The sequence below is a fragment of the Marmota marmota genome, unplaced genomic scaffold, assembly GCF_001458135.2.
Source record: "Marmota marmota marmota unplaced genomic scaffold, marMar, whole genome shotgun sequence".
Taxonomy (NCBI): domain Eukaryota; kingdom Metazoa; phylum Chordata; class Mammalia; order Rodentia; family Sciuridae; genus Marmota; species Marmota marmota.
The window spans coordinates 1,324,005-1,338,123 of record NW_025999930.1 but is presented as its reverse complement, the minus strand read 5'-3'; the positions used below and the strand labels follow the sequence as shown (position 1 = coordinate 1,338,123).

The following is a 14,119-nucleotide window of genomic DNA, read 5'->3' as shown; positions in this document are numbered from 1 at the left end:
GTTTTTCATTAATTCTTAAGTAAAATTCTAAAATATTTAGAATTTTTACCTTCTGTTTGAAGTCATCAGCTATTATTTCTCCTTCTCATTACCCAACAGTTTTAAAATGAAAAACATCTTTTATTAATTCTTTGTTTTTTAAGACTTAAAAGTCAAGAAAGAATGAATTCTTCAAATAAATTTATATTTCTAGTCACATAATTCTATCTGAATATATGAAAATAATTTAATTCTTATTCTATAAAGTTTGAAATACTTTGGAAGTAGTCATCCTGGGTGGGGGGGAAGAAACAAGTAAACAGAATAATGCACACTTCGAACTTTTAAAATCTATTAGTAAAGAGCTAATTTTCTCAAGAATTAAACATATTTGCACATAAAATACCCAGCTATCAAAACCATGCCACATGCTTTAGCAGAAACTTAAAATTTAAAGCTTTTTTACCTGGAAATCTAAACTAAGTAGACTTTTCTTGGTGTCATTTAAGTCTCCAGCTGAAAATGAAACAAAATCAGAGCTTTCTTTAAAAACAAAGAAAGAAGGGAATGTTGAAAATGTTAGCTGACTTCTTAGTAAAATCTAAAATAACTCCTTCCCTTGGGAATAAATGCCTTTCAGTTCTTTGTGCAGAAAATCAGCCAAGAAAGTAACCAGGGAAATGGTTACCAAGGGAAATATTTTTTTTTTAAACTCAGGAAAAGTGGAAAACATCAGCGGGGTTTGGGGGGAGTGTTTCCTTTGCAGGCTGACAAGGCAGAGCTGAAAACACAAAAAGGAGCTTAAGAAATTTGTGGTTTCATAGGCTGTCTGCATAAAAAGTTTTGAAGTTCATGCCCACCAGCATATCACTTGAGCTTTATCAGTCTGTAGGGATGGTGCTCTTGTCTGACTAAAGGCTGCATGTGTCTGGGATCCCTTTTAAATTTAAATCTCTCATCCTCTCTCTGCCAGCCCACCCCAGTCTCACACAATGTTGTAAACAAAACAATAACTGGCTACATCTAAATGCCATTGGAAATTATGTAACTCCTAACCACTAAGTAATAAAAAGAAATAGTGGGAAGAAGCTGTAAAGCTCCTAATTACCTGTGATTCTGGCAAATTAGTTAGTTGTCTACTTTGGCCTCAGTTTCTTCGTCTGCACATGAGCAAGTTAGAGCAGGTCAGCACTCCACGCCCAGTACTGCTGCCTGCGGGGCTCGGAGGGAGTTACTTAATGCTTCTGACTAAAGGTTTTTCCTCTGTACAGCTGGGATGCGGATATCCTTTTAATTTTTTGTGTGAAAATGAAAGGAGTAACATAAGGAAAGTGACTAATTCAGGGCCTGTCATAAACTAGGTAATTACATAAGAACTATCAGGGATACAAATTATTTGACAGAGAAGGGCTGAATTTCTATTTTCACCAAATCTTAAAATGACCTGAACAGACTGAATTAAGATATGGACTAAGTACATTGATTACCCAAATTCTTGTAAATAATGAAAACTCTTTCATTTTTAAAAATGTAAATCTTCACTGCAGAATAATAAGTAGTGTTCTTAGAAGACAAGTAATTTTAATAAACTCTTTAAAGACTGAAGGCAGGGCTGGGGATGTGGCTCAAGCGGTAGCGTGTTCGCCTCGCATGCGTGCGGCCCAGGTTCGATCCTCAGCACCACATACAGAGATGTTGTGTCCGCCGAAAACTAAAAAATAAATATTTAAAAAAAAAAAAAAAAGACTGAAGGCAGCTAGATGTGGTGGTGCATACTTGTAATTACAGCAACTTGGGAAGCTGAGGCAGGAGGATTGAAGCCAGCCTCAGCAACTTAGCAAGACCCTGTCTCAAAATAAAAAGGACTGGTAGAGCACACCTCAGTTCAGTACCACAATTACCACCACAACAGAAATGACCAAAGGTAGGAAGGCTTCATCCGAACAAAGGTACCATAGCACAAAATATGTGAGAGAGGACAGCTCTGTAGGTCTTCCAGGTTTGGGAGGGTCCTGGGGGCAGTGACATTGACTGGGAAGGTATACACAAGAAGAACAGGGAAGAGGAACCGACTTTTCCCGATGTTTCAAGTATTCCACATTTGTCTGCACATGAGAACCATGTGCTGGTCCACTTGGCTGGAGTGGCTGGACAGTGAGGTGGGTGCTGAGAGGAACAGGGAGCCCCCATGTTCAGAGCCCAAACTAGCTATGAATACAACCCAGCTCCAAGCACAATCTTGACAAGCTTGGTCTACATGTTCAGAGATTTTGGTCAGTGTTTTATTAATCTTCAATTCTTATTCATAAGTAGATAGTCTGGGATTACCAAGCATTTGGAAAGAGTCTAACATTAGTGATGGGAACCCCTTCCCCTGCAATATACATTCACACATCTGATGATGACTTTGGAGATTAAAAATTTGATAACAGGGGCTGGGGTTGTAGCTCAGTGGTAGAGTGCTTGCCTTGCATGTGGAAGGCACTGGGTTTAATCCTCGGCACCACATAAAAATAAAATAAAGGTATTGTGTCCATCTATAACTAAAAAAAGTATATATTTAAACAAAACCTTGATAACACACAAGAAGCTCAATAGTCCATGTTAGGAGATAAAGGTAAGGAAGCCTCCTACAAAATAGGACCAAAGGCAGAAAGGTAGATGGGATATAAAAAAGATGCAATTAAAGGACAAGTCAAGGAAGTTCACCATCTAGTTAGGAATTCCAGGAAAGTAAAATGGAGGGAGTTGTGTGATCAATGGAAAAACATTTCAAGAACATGTTCCAGAACTGAAGGGAAGGGATATCTATTATGGAAGGACCTGGCAAGCATTCATCATAATAGATGAAGTTTGACCCTCATCAAGGCACATAATTTTCAAATTTAAGAGTGCTGGAGACCAAGAGAAAATCTTACATACTTGAAAGACAAAAAGTAAATCATAGGATACTGGATTACATTGACATCAGACTGCCGAGAACAACTCTAAAATTAGGCAGATAGTGGATAAATGCCTTTAAAATTCTGAAAGGAGTTTTTCTCAAGGAGTTGTTTCCAGACCAAAAGAAAAAGACATCTGAGCTCACAAATGGGCAAAAAGCCATAAACCAGCAGTTCAGAGAAGAGGAAGTAGCAGTGATCGATAGAATTGCTTCTCAACCTCAGTAATACTCGAAAAATGTAAATTAAAACATTGTCATCAATGTTCCTCTTTGGTAGTAAAAAAACAAACTTTGGGGGTAGAGTTTGTGCATCTGTATTTTTTAAAAATTTTTTTAGTTATACATGGCACAATATCTTTATTTTGTTTACTTATTCTTATGTGGTGCTGAGGATCGAACCCAGTGCCTCATATGTGCGAGGCAAATGCTCTGCCACTGAACCACAACCCCAGCCCCGTGCACCTGTATTTTTGAAAATTATCCAAATAATTTCAGTCTACAGTAGGGCTGAGGACCCCTGCAAATAAAAAATTATGGCCTGATTTTAAATACATATATTGGGTTTGTGCGGTTTTTTGTTGTTTGGGGTTTTTTTGGAGGGTGTGTGTGTGAATGACAATGACATGCAGTATTGGCCAGTACGGGGGCAATAGGAAACTCTCCTACTTGAGAACAGCTTAACAATAGCTGTGCTATCTGTTCCCACATAGATACACAATTTCTATGCAAAAGAAACCTCCAGGGAAGTATTCTGAAGCACTATAGCCACAGATTTTTTTTTAAATAAAAGAATTAACCCTGTTGTATATTGATAGCTTTATGGCAAACCAAGAGGAAAAAAGCAATTTTAAAAATTGTACATTCATTATGTTTTTGCTTTCTTTTCTTTTCTTTCTTTCTTTCTTTTTTTTTTTTTTTTTTTTTTTTAATCTTTATATGGTGCTGAGGATTGAACCCAGGGTTTTGCATGTGCTAGGCAAGCGCTCTCCCGCTGAGCCACAGCCCCATCCCCTCTTGCCTTCTTTTAATATGTGTAATTTATCATCTTACTAGAGAAGAGGTTGGAAGGATTAAATAAAACTCTTGATAGTAATTATTTTTGAGTGATGGAATTATGATGGGTATTTTACTATGTAATTTGGGGGGGGCAGCAATGTTTCAGGCTTTTTATAACTAGATGAGAAAAGAAATATTTTAAAAGAATATAAACAATCAGCAAAGAAGTAGTTCTTAAAAGAGTGAGCATAGAGGAGTAATAGTAACTACCATGCTGAGATTGACATGGTTGCAGAAAAACAAATTTTACAATTTCTGAAGTCACTGCTCTAAAAGTTTGTGGTTTAATGGACTGTTATATGACTCCTTTTGCAGAAACTATTTTAACCACAGGAGTGCATGGAAACTGCTGGTATTACGTTTTCTCTGCCCCCTTTATTATTGCAGACATAATTATGTCCTGAAACTTGGCTCTGCAGGAACATGATGTTGATCACCAGAAGAATGTGAGCAAAGCCAGCAGCACCCACACCACAGGGTGGTCTGCCTGTGAGGATTCAGACTGGGGATATTTCCTTTAGGTGCCATTTTAAAAAGGTGATCTTTTCAGTGTTTTCACCCTATGGTGTAGAATGCCAATGAGTTTGTTTTTATTTTAAGGGTGAAGTTGTTACAACATGACAACTTTATAGATATTAATCCCCCAGAAAAAGCTAAATTTTGGAGCTGTTAGATAGGACCACTAAGTCAGGAGTCTTATCTTGCCCCAGAGGTATTTTAGGACTATCCCGGCCTTTTTCGTGGCATAGTTCAAAGCCTTTTAAAGAATTCACAAGGAAATGTCACAGTTGTTTGTTTCCTTTTGTTAAACTTGCCCTCACAGTGGAATAGTTAAGTGAGTGATAATGTAGAAATATGCCATGATTTATCTAACCATTCTCCTATTGATGGATATTTGATTTATCTCCCCTTTTCCCCTGAAATAGAATGTGCTTTTTGAGTTTTGGTACATGTTTCTAGTTGCTCTCCAAAACGATTTTGATATGCCCTCACCAGAAATATATCAAATGCCCATTTTCCTGCCCCTGTTTTTTTAAATGATTTCTACATTTTTAATGGTAATGCATATAAGCATCAATTTTTAAAGTGCATAGTTTTCTATATTCTGAACTAGTAAATTGGACAATTCTACCAGCCCCCTTGCATTGAAGAAACTAAAACTGCTAGATCACATACAAAAACATGTTAAAATCATCTGTGAGGTGAGAAGATGATGTAGAATCTCTGGTTCCAGATCTAGGAGATAACTGTGAGAAGACTTTGGCACTGGGAATGTTTACTAGAATATTAAAGAGCAAAAATATAAATGGAATTTTATAAAACAAATATGCAATACACAAGATCAGCAAAACCAAAAGTTTATTTTTAATATGTTTTTTTTTTTAGTTGCAGATGCACACATTACCTTTATTTTATTTATTTATTTTTATGTGGTGCCAAGGATCAAACCCAGTGCCTCACACATGCCAGGCACACTGAGCCACAACCCCAGCCCCTAAAGTCCTTTTTTTTTTTTTTTTTTTACGTCCATCACCTCAAATACTTAAATTTATTTCTCCTGTCCAACTGAAACATTATACCCTTTGACTAACATCTCCCCAGCCTCTGGTAACCACCATTCTGCTTGCTGTTTGAGTTCAGGGGTTCTAGAGTCTGCATATAAGTGAGATCATGCAGCAAGGGGAATCTAACCAAGTGCCTTGCACTTGCCCAGAAAGCACTCTACCATTTAGCTATATCCCCAGCCTTGTATTTATCTTTTCTGTGTCTGGCTTATTTGATTTAGCATAATGACTTCCAGTTCAATCCATGTTGTTGCAAAGGATAGGGTTTTGTCCTTTTTATGGCTATATTAATAGTATTACATTGCTAATGTAATATAATACTTTTTAGCCATAAATAGTACTTACCGTATTATCCATTCTTTAGTTAGTGGACACTTCAGTTATTTCCATTTCTTGGCTCTTGTGAATAGTGCAGCAATAAATGTGGAAGTGCAGATATCTCTTTGACCTACTAATTTTTATTTCCTTTGGATATATATTCAGTAGTGGGTTTGCTGGATCATATGGTAGTAATGTTTTTAATCTGTGGGGGAATTTCCATATTGTTTTCCATAATGATTCTCTTAATTTACATTCCTATCAAAAGTATGCACGTGTTCTCCTTTCTTCATATCCTTGACAACTTCTGTTATCTTTTGACTCTTTGATAATAACCATTCTATTCTAAATTCTAAGTGAGGTGTATCTCAATGTGGTTTTAGTGTGCATTTTCCTAATGATTAGAGATGTTGAGCATTTTTTCATATACCTCTTAACTACTGTTACAGTTTGGATGTAAGATATCCCCCAAAAGCTTATGTGTAAGACAATGCAAGAAGGTTCAGAAGAGAAATGATTGGGTTGTAAGAGTCTTAACCCAATCAGTGAATTAATCCCCTGAGAAGGATTAATTGACTGGAACTGAAGTGGTAGGGTATGGCTGGAGGAACTGGGAATTGTGGCTTTGGGTAGATATTTGTATCTGGCAAGTGGAGACCTCTCTCTGTCTACTTTCTGATCATCATGGGAGCTTCTTTCCTCTGCCACATTTCTCCACCATTGTGTCCTGCATCACCTTGAGCCCTGAGGAATGGAACCAGCCTCTTGTGGACTGAGACCTCTGAAACCATGAGCCCTCAAATAAACTTTTCCTCTCCTATAATTGTACTGGTCAAGTCTTCTAGTCACAGTAGTGAAATAGCTGACTATAACAACCATTGTTATGTCTTCTTTGTGAAATATCTGTTCTGATTACTTCCCCATTTTTTAAAAATCAGGTTATTTGTTTTCTTGCTATTGAGTCCTTTGTGTTCCTTATATATCATGGATAGTAGTCTCTTATCAGATGTATAGTTTGCAAATATTTTCTCTTATTCTGTACATTGCCTCTTTACTCTTTTGATTGCTTCCTTTGCAGTGCAGAAACCTTTTAGTTTGTCTGTTTTGCCTTTGCTGCCTGGACCTTGGGAGTCATATCAAAAAAATAATTGCCTAGACCAATGTCATAGAGTTTTCCCCTGTTTTGTTTTAGTAGTTTCAGAGTTTAGGATCTTACATTGAAGTCTTCATTTCACTCTATTTTTTGTATATGGCATTAGATATGATCTAATTTCATTCTTCTGCATGTGGATATACGATTTTTCCAATTTAGGAGAGTATCCTTTCTCTGTGTTCTTGGTAACTTTGTAAAAAATCAACTGTAAACATAGATTTATTTCTAGGTTTTTCTATTCTGTTTCATTGGTCTCTATTTATAGGCCAGTAGTATTCTCTTTTTGTTCCTCTAGCTTTGTAGTGTAATTTCAGTCAGGTAATGTGATGCCTCCAACTTTGTTCTTTTTACTCAAAGACTGCTTTGGCTATTTGGAGTCCTTTGTGTTTTCATTTGTATTGGGGGGATTGAATTCTGTTTATTTGAAGAGTATCATTTGATTGCATCAAATCTGTATATTACTTTAGATAGTGTGGATCCTTTACCAATATTTTAATCCATGAACATGGTATGTCCTTCCACTAATTTGTGTTCAACAGTACTTTTTAAGTTTCAATGTATAGATCTTTTACCTCCTTGGTTAAATTTATTCTTTTGGTTTTGGGAGATATTTTTAGCTCTTGTAAATGAAAATATTTTCTTGTTTTTTTTTTTCAGATTGTTTGCTGTTAATATATAGACACTACTTAGTTTCCTGTATTGATTTTTGTATCCTACAATTTCATTGAATTCATTTATTATCTCTAAGAGGTTTGTTTTTGTTTTTTGTGTCTTTAGGATGTTCTGCATATAAGATGGGCTCATCTGCAAACAGGAACAATGTCACTTAATTTTCAATTTGAATGCCTTCTATTTTTTTCTCTTGCCTGGTTGCTTTGGCTAGGACTTCGAATGCTGTGTAGAATGGAAGTGGCATCCTTGTCTTGTTCCTGATCTTAATGAAAAAGTTTTCAGCTTTTCATTATTGAGTAGGATGTCAACTGTGGGACTTGTCACAAATGACCTATTCTGTGTTGAAATACATTCCTTCTATACCTAATTGGTTTAGAGTTTCTATCATGAAAGGATGTTGGATTTTTGTTAAATGCTTTTTCTGCGTCACAAAAGTTTATTTTTTAAAATAAAACTAATGTTTAGTATTACTGATACACAGAGGGAGAAAGCACAATGTTAATGTGAGAATTAGAAAAATTGCTATAGCTACAGATTCTGAAAACTTTTAGAAAAGAGGATATTATAAGCAACTTTATGCCAATAAATGGCATATTTAGATGATTTGAATAATCCCTAGAAAAATTAAACTTGACAAAATTATCCCAAGAAGGAACAAAATCTGAATCATCTATAGTTATTTAAGGAAAATGAATTATAAATTTAGTCATTCCCATAAAGAATACCACAGGCTATATTCTTCATGGTTAAATTCTTCCAGAATAACTATACTACAAATTATCAGGGACATTATCACAAAGGAAAATTATATAAGTCAATTTCACTAACAAACAGATTAAAAAAATAAAATATTGGGGCTGGGGTTGTAGCTCAGTAGTGGAGCATTTGTTTAGCATGTGTGGGGGACTGGGTTTAATCCTCAGCACCACATAAAAATAAATCAAATAAAGGTATTGTGTCCATCTACAAGTAAAAAATTTTTTAAAAAATATTAGCTCACCAAATCCCACAATATATAAATAGGTTAATATATCATAACTACACTGGGTTTATTCTGATAAAATTCTAAATACTACATGATCAAATAAAAGTACTTAATAAAATTTAACATCCATTAATGTTGAAAGAAGAAGGAAAAAAAGCATACATTTGCCATAGTAGGTATTAATAGAAGGAAACTTTAGTCTGACAAAGTATTCTTGAGTATCTTCAAAAGTCACAAGATATGTTCTAGCTCTATGTCCAAAAGGAGTAAACACACACACACACACACACACACATTAAAACTTATATATGAGTAGTCATAGCTGCAGTATTCATAGCAGCCAAAATGTGGACACAACTGATAGATAAATGTGGCATCTCCAAATAATAAAATAGTACTCAGCAGTTAAAAAAAAAAAGTCAATCGATGGGGGCAAGAATGATAGTAGAATGAACTGGACATTATTACCCTATGTGCATATATGATTACACAACCTGTGTAACTCTACATCATGTACAACCAGAAGAATGAGAAGTTATACTCCATTTATATGTGATATGTCAAATTGCATTCTACTGTCATGTATAACTAATTAGAACAAAATTTTTAAAAATTTTTTTAAATCATGTGTGGTAGCACAGACCTGTAATCCCAGCAGCTTGGGAAGCTGAGGCAGGAGGATTGCAAGTTCAAGGCCAGCCTCAGCAACTTAGTGAGACCCTGTCTCAAAATAAAAAATAGGGCTGGGGATGTAGCCCAGTGGTTAACTGCTCCTGGGTTCAATCCCCGTACAAAAGAATCAGTGATACATGCTATAATAAGGATGAATTTTAAAAAAACATGTTACATGAGGGGCTGGGATTGTGGCTCAGAGGTAGAGCGCTCACCTAGCATGTGCAGGGCCCTGGGTTCGATTCTCAACACCACATAAAACTAAATGAATGGAACAAAGGTATTGTGTCCAACTACAACTGAAAAAATAAATATTAAAAAAAAACATGCTACATGAGAGAAGCTAAACACAAAAGACCACCTATTGGATGATTCCAGGTATATGAAAAATCCAGAATAGACAAATACATATAGAGAGGCACATGAGTGGTCACCTGAAGTGAGGGGGTGATGGGATGAGAGGGTGGGGAGTGACTGTTAATGAGTACAGGATTTCTTTTGGGGGCAAGTAAAATGTTATAAAAATAGGTGGCAGAGGCTGAGGGTGTAACTCGGTGGTAGAGTTCTTGTGTAACAAGTATGAGATCCTGGTTTCAATTTCTAGCATTTAAAAATAAACAATTAAAGGTGGTGCTGCTGGCTCCCAACCATGAATAATTACACTAAGACCCACTGAGTTGTATACCGTAAATAGGGTAGGATTTTTGGTACATAAATTGTATCTCAATACTTGGGTGAAATATTAAATTTTTTCCCTTTCCAGGTGTAAGTCCTGGCCACTACAGTAAAGCAAGAAAAACAAGAAGATGGAATAAAAGGAAATAAAGCAAAGAAAGTTATTATTATTTTGAGATTATGTGACTATGATGTACAAAATCCAAAAGAATTCAGTTAAATTGTTTTTAAAATCTTTAGAATTTTTCAGATATATAATTAACATATAAAAGTAAATTGCAGCTGGGAAAGGTGCCACATGCCTATAATCCTAGCAGTTTGGAGGCTGAAGCAGGAGGATCCCGAGTTCAAAACCAGCCTCAGCAGCAGTGAGGCGCCAAGCAACTCAGGGAGACCCTATCTCTAAATAAAATACAAAATAGGGTTAGGGATGTGGCTCATTGGTCATGTGCCCATGAGTTCAATTCCTGATAACCACCCCAAAAAAGTAAATTACATTTTTATGTAGTGAAAGAATGAAATCAATGAAAAGACATATTTTTAAATACCAAGTATTTTAAAAATATATATGAAGTACTTAGGAATAAATATAACAAAATTGCGGAATAAATTTGTAAAGTTTTGAGCGAAATCGAATCTTGAAGGTGGGGAAGAAGAGAAAGAGACTATAATCGGGATGAAAACTTCATTGTTGCTAAATTATCATTCATCCTTAAACTGATCTTTTGAGTTGATATAATCTGAATCAAACGTCTTAAGAGTTCGTTTTGTGTGTGTGTGTGTGTGTGTGTGTGTGTATTCTGGAACTTGACAAATTCTAAAATGTATCTGGAAACGTAAAGACCAAAGAAAGGCCAAGGTATGCTGAAGAACAAGACTGTATGACTTTCCCAAATATCAACTCATTATAAAAAAAGCTGTGCTGCGTTAGACAGTTCGTTAACCACGGAAGGATAAGCAGTACAGCCACTGGCTTTGTGAGAGAAGAGGCTCTGCTCATGATGGGGACCTCTTGCCTCATGTGGATTGTTTAAAAAAACTAAAGAGGGAGACACGGCTGACTGCAGATAGGAAAACAGGCTATCAGCTTGATCTGTTGTGCTCCAGAGACTAGTACTAGAGTCAAAAGACAGGCTGATTCGGGCATAATGAAAAAATAAAGCCCAGCACAATGTTGCATGCCTGTAATCGCAGCTCCTTAGGATGGTGAGGCAGGAGAATCCGAACATCAAGGCAGGCCAGCCTGGATGTTGCCAGGTGCTACCCTGTTCTGTGATCTAGGTGCCTCCAAGCTCCTCCTTCAACTGCATGTGAGCAGTTATTCCTCGTGGCAAAGTCGCTCACACAAGCAGCATCTGCCTTCCAAATGTCGGAGCCAGGGAAGAGGCCTGGCTACGTAAGCCCTAGAAACATTTGAGCAGGGAATTCTGGGATGCTAGACCCACCATGGGATCTAGAAGTGTTCACGGTGGTGAACATGTAGATGCCTGCTTTAGTGGAGAGGGCATAGTCAGAGACCCTTCCTGTCCAGGTCTAAGTGTGATATTGGGATTGGAATTATAAGTGGAACCTGTAGCTTTCAGTTAAGAAAATATTCTGGGGCTGGGGATGTGGCTCAAGCGGTAGCGCGCTCGCCTGGCATGCGTGCGGCCCGGTTCGATCCTCAGCACCACATACAAACAAAGATGTTGTGTCCGCGGAAAACCTAAAAAATAAATAAAATATTCTCATTCTCTCTCTCTCTCTCTCTCTCTCTCTCTCTCTCTCTCAAAAGAAAATATTCTGACTGAGAAACATATAGTACTGTTGTATGATAAGGAGTTTGATGAAATAGCCTCACCTAAATGTGATATATCATAGTCCCCCAAAATGATGTCCCAGGTTTTTAAATGTACTTTGCTCTTGAGATAATAGAAAATATACTGTAAGCATAACACAAATCCCAATACTTTGAAATAATCTAGTTTGGAGGGGGGAAAAAAAGATAGTAAATAAACCTGTGAGAAGCTGGTAAATTCTAATATGACTAAAGTAGGCATCATTGTGAACTTGTTTGTTGCAGCAAAAGGTCACACATATATGTAGAAAGGCGAATGATTCAGTGATAAGTCCTTCGCCCTTGGGTTGTGTTGTTTGCTGATCTGGTCTTGGGTATAAATACACACCTCCCCAGTGTTCTTCCTTTGGATTTATAACCCAAACATGAATGCCTAGTCTTGAACTGAACTAACTAACCTGTCTGAAGAGAGTAATATCAGAGTCCAGGAACCAAGTGAAGGACAGTGAACATCCTGGTAGGGTCACAGTATAGCCTCACAGCATCCTTGAATCAGAAGCATGGTAGTTTGCATAATCTTTTTGTTTGTTTCTCAGCCTACTAACATGCTCAAACTTCTCTGCCAGCCAACATTAATTTTCCTACATCTTGTTTGCCTGTTCTCAAAATGCCGCCTATTCCTTCTTTCCATTCTCTACTCAATTTCTTGAAAAAATAACCTGCGGGAAATGCGTCCACATATTCACTCCCATTTACTATTTATTCTCCTGCAGTGCTGCTACTGCATTTATTGCTCTGGGGAAATTGCTCTCTTAAAAGTCTGATTGGCTCCAAACCTATTGAATCAGACTTCTTTTTTCTTGTCCTTTCCTTATTGGCTACCCTATTCTTGAAGGTCAATGTGCTCTTTCTTCCATGACTCTTTCTGAATATGTCATACTGATCCTCTCGCCAGTGTCCATACCTTAAACATCGATGTTCCTTAGATCCCATATTGGCCTCTTGTCCACTTGTTCTCTCTCTCATAGTCTGTTTCATTTATTAAACATAATGGAACACCTCCATTAATCACACTGCATTAACATGCTAATGAGTTGTATCAGTCACATGGCTCTAACTCACCCTAATGGTTACATATCCATTTTAAGTTCTAAGCTATTTTCTGAGCTTATATCAAAATTGCTGACTTCCAGTTGGTCACCTTGGTTTGGATTTCTCCCAGGCACCGTATCAGCATATCCAGAAGAGAAAGACCTACTATCTTCCCTGCTGTCCCTCCAAACTTGTTATTCCTTATTGTAGGTACTTCATGGAACTACAGACATGCAAGATTTATGTAACCACTGGTTTTATTGGTTGGAGGGGTTTTTAAATTTAGCTTCATCATTCTTGTTAACAGCTGGTTATTTAAGCTTAGGCTTGGAAGGATATAGTGAGTTTATATTACATCTCTACAGCCAGGAAATTGTTTTGCTTATCCAAAACAACCTGTTTTAAAGCTTGTACTGTTCTGACAAGATTCAGGAAGAGTTTAAGTTACAGGAGAAACTTATACAAAGAAAAGTATATTTGGTGTTGATAGTTTAATTTCCTTTCTCAAAAACCATATTGTTCCTCTTTTGCTATATGAATGCACATCTGAAACTAAAAATGTAATTTTTTTTTTTTTTGGTACTCGGGATTGAACCCAAGGGCACTTTACTGCTGAACTATGTCACAGTCCTTTTTTATTTTTATTAGGTTCTTGCTCAGTTGCTATGAGTCTCACTAAATTGCTCAGGTTGGCTTTGAATTTACAATCCTCCTGTCTCAGCTCCCTGAGTCCCTAGGATTTCAGGCATGCACCACCATGCCAGGTATTATTCATCATTTAAATAGCTTTGTAGATTTTATTTATTTTTTTTCCTTTAATTTTTATTGTTGGTTGTTCAAAACATTACATAGTTCTTGATATATCATATTTCACACTTTGATTCAAGTGGGTTATGAACTCCCATTTTTACCCCGTATACAGATTGCAGCATCACATCGGTTACATATCCACTGTTTTACATATTGCTATACTAGTGTCTGTTGTATTCTGCTGCCTTTCCTATCCTCTACTATCCCCCATCCCCTCCGCTCCCATCGTCTCTCTCTACCCCATCTACTGTCATTCATTTCTCCCCCTTGTTTTTTTTTCCTCTTTCCCCTCACTTCCTCTTGTATGTAATTTTGTATAACCATGAGGGTCTCCTTCCATTTCGATGCAATTTCCCTTCTATCTCCTTTTCCCTCCCAACTCTCACCCCTGTTTAATGTTAATCTTCTTCTCATGCTCTTC

General features: G+C 36.8%; 2 protein-coding genes across 6 annotated transcripts in view; one reads left to right on the top strand and one right to left on the bottom strand.

The window, feature by feature from the left end:
- Positions 1–1,244, bottom strand: part of Ecm2 (extracellular matrix protein 2) — a 33,156-nt gene extending 31,912 nt beyond the window's left edge. For 3 of the 5 annotated variants that reach the window (XM_015506264.2, XM_048800514.1, XM_015506267.2), the window contains exons 1-2: positions 1,088–1,244; positions 446–495 (exon numbers count right to left, since the gene is read on the bottom strand). The gene's annotated coding sequence lies outside the window, so the exon portion shown is untranslated. The remainder of the gene's footprint in view (positions 1–445; positions 496–1,087) is intronic. The other 2 variants (XM_015506269.2, XM_048800515.1) reach the window with 2 other exon arrangements.
- LOC107159670 (centromere protein P) overlaps positions 1–14,119 on the top strand; it is a 227,944-nt gene that overhangs the window by 176,072 nt on the left and 37,753 nt on the right. The window lies entirely within an intron of this gene.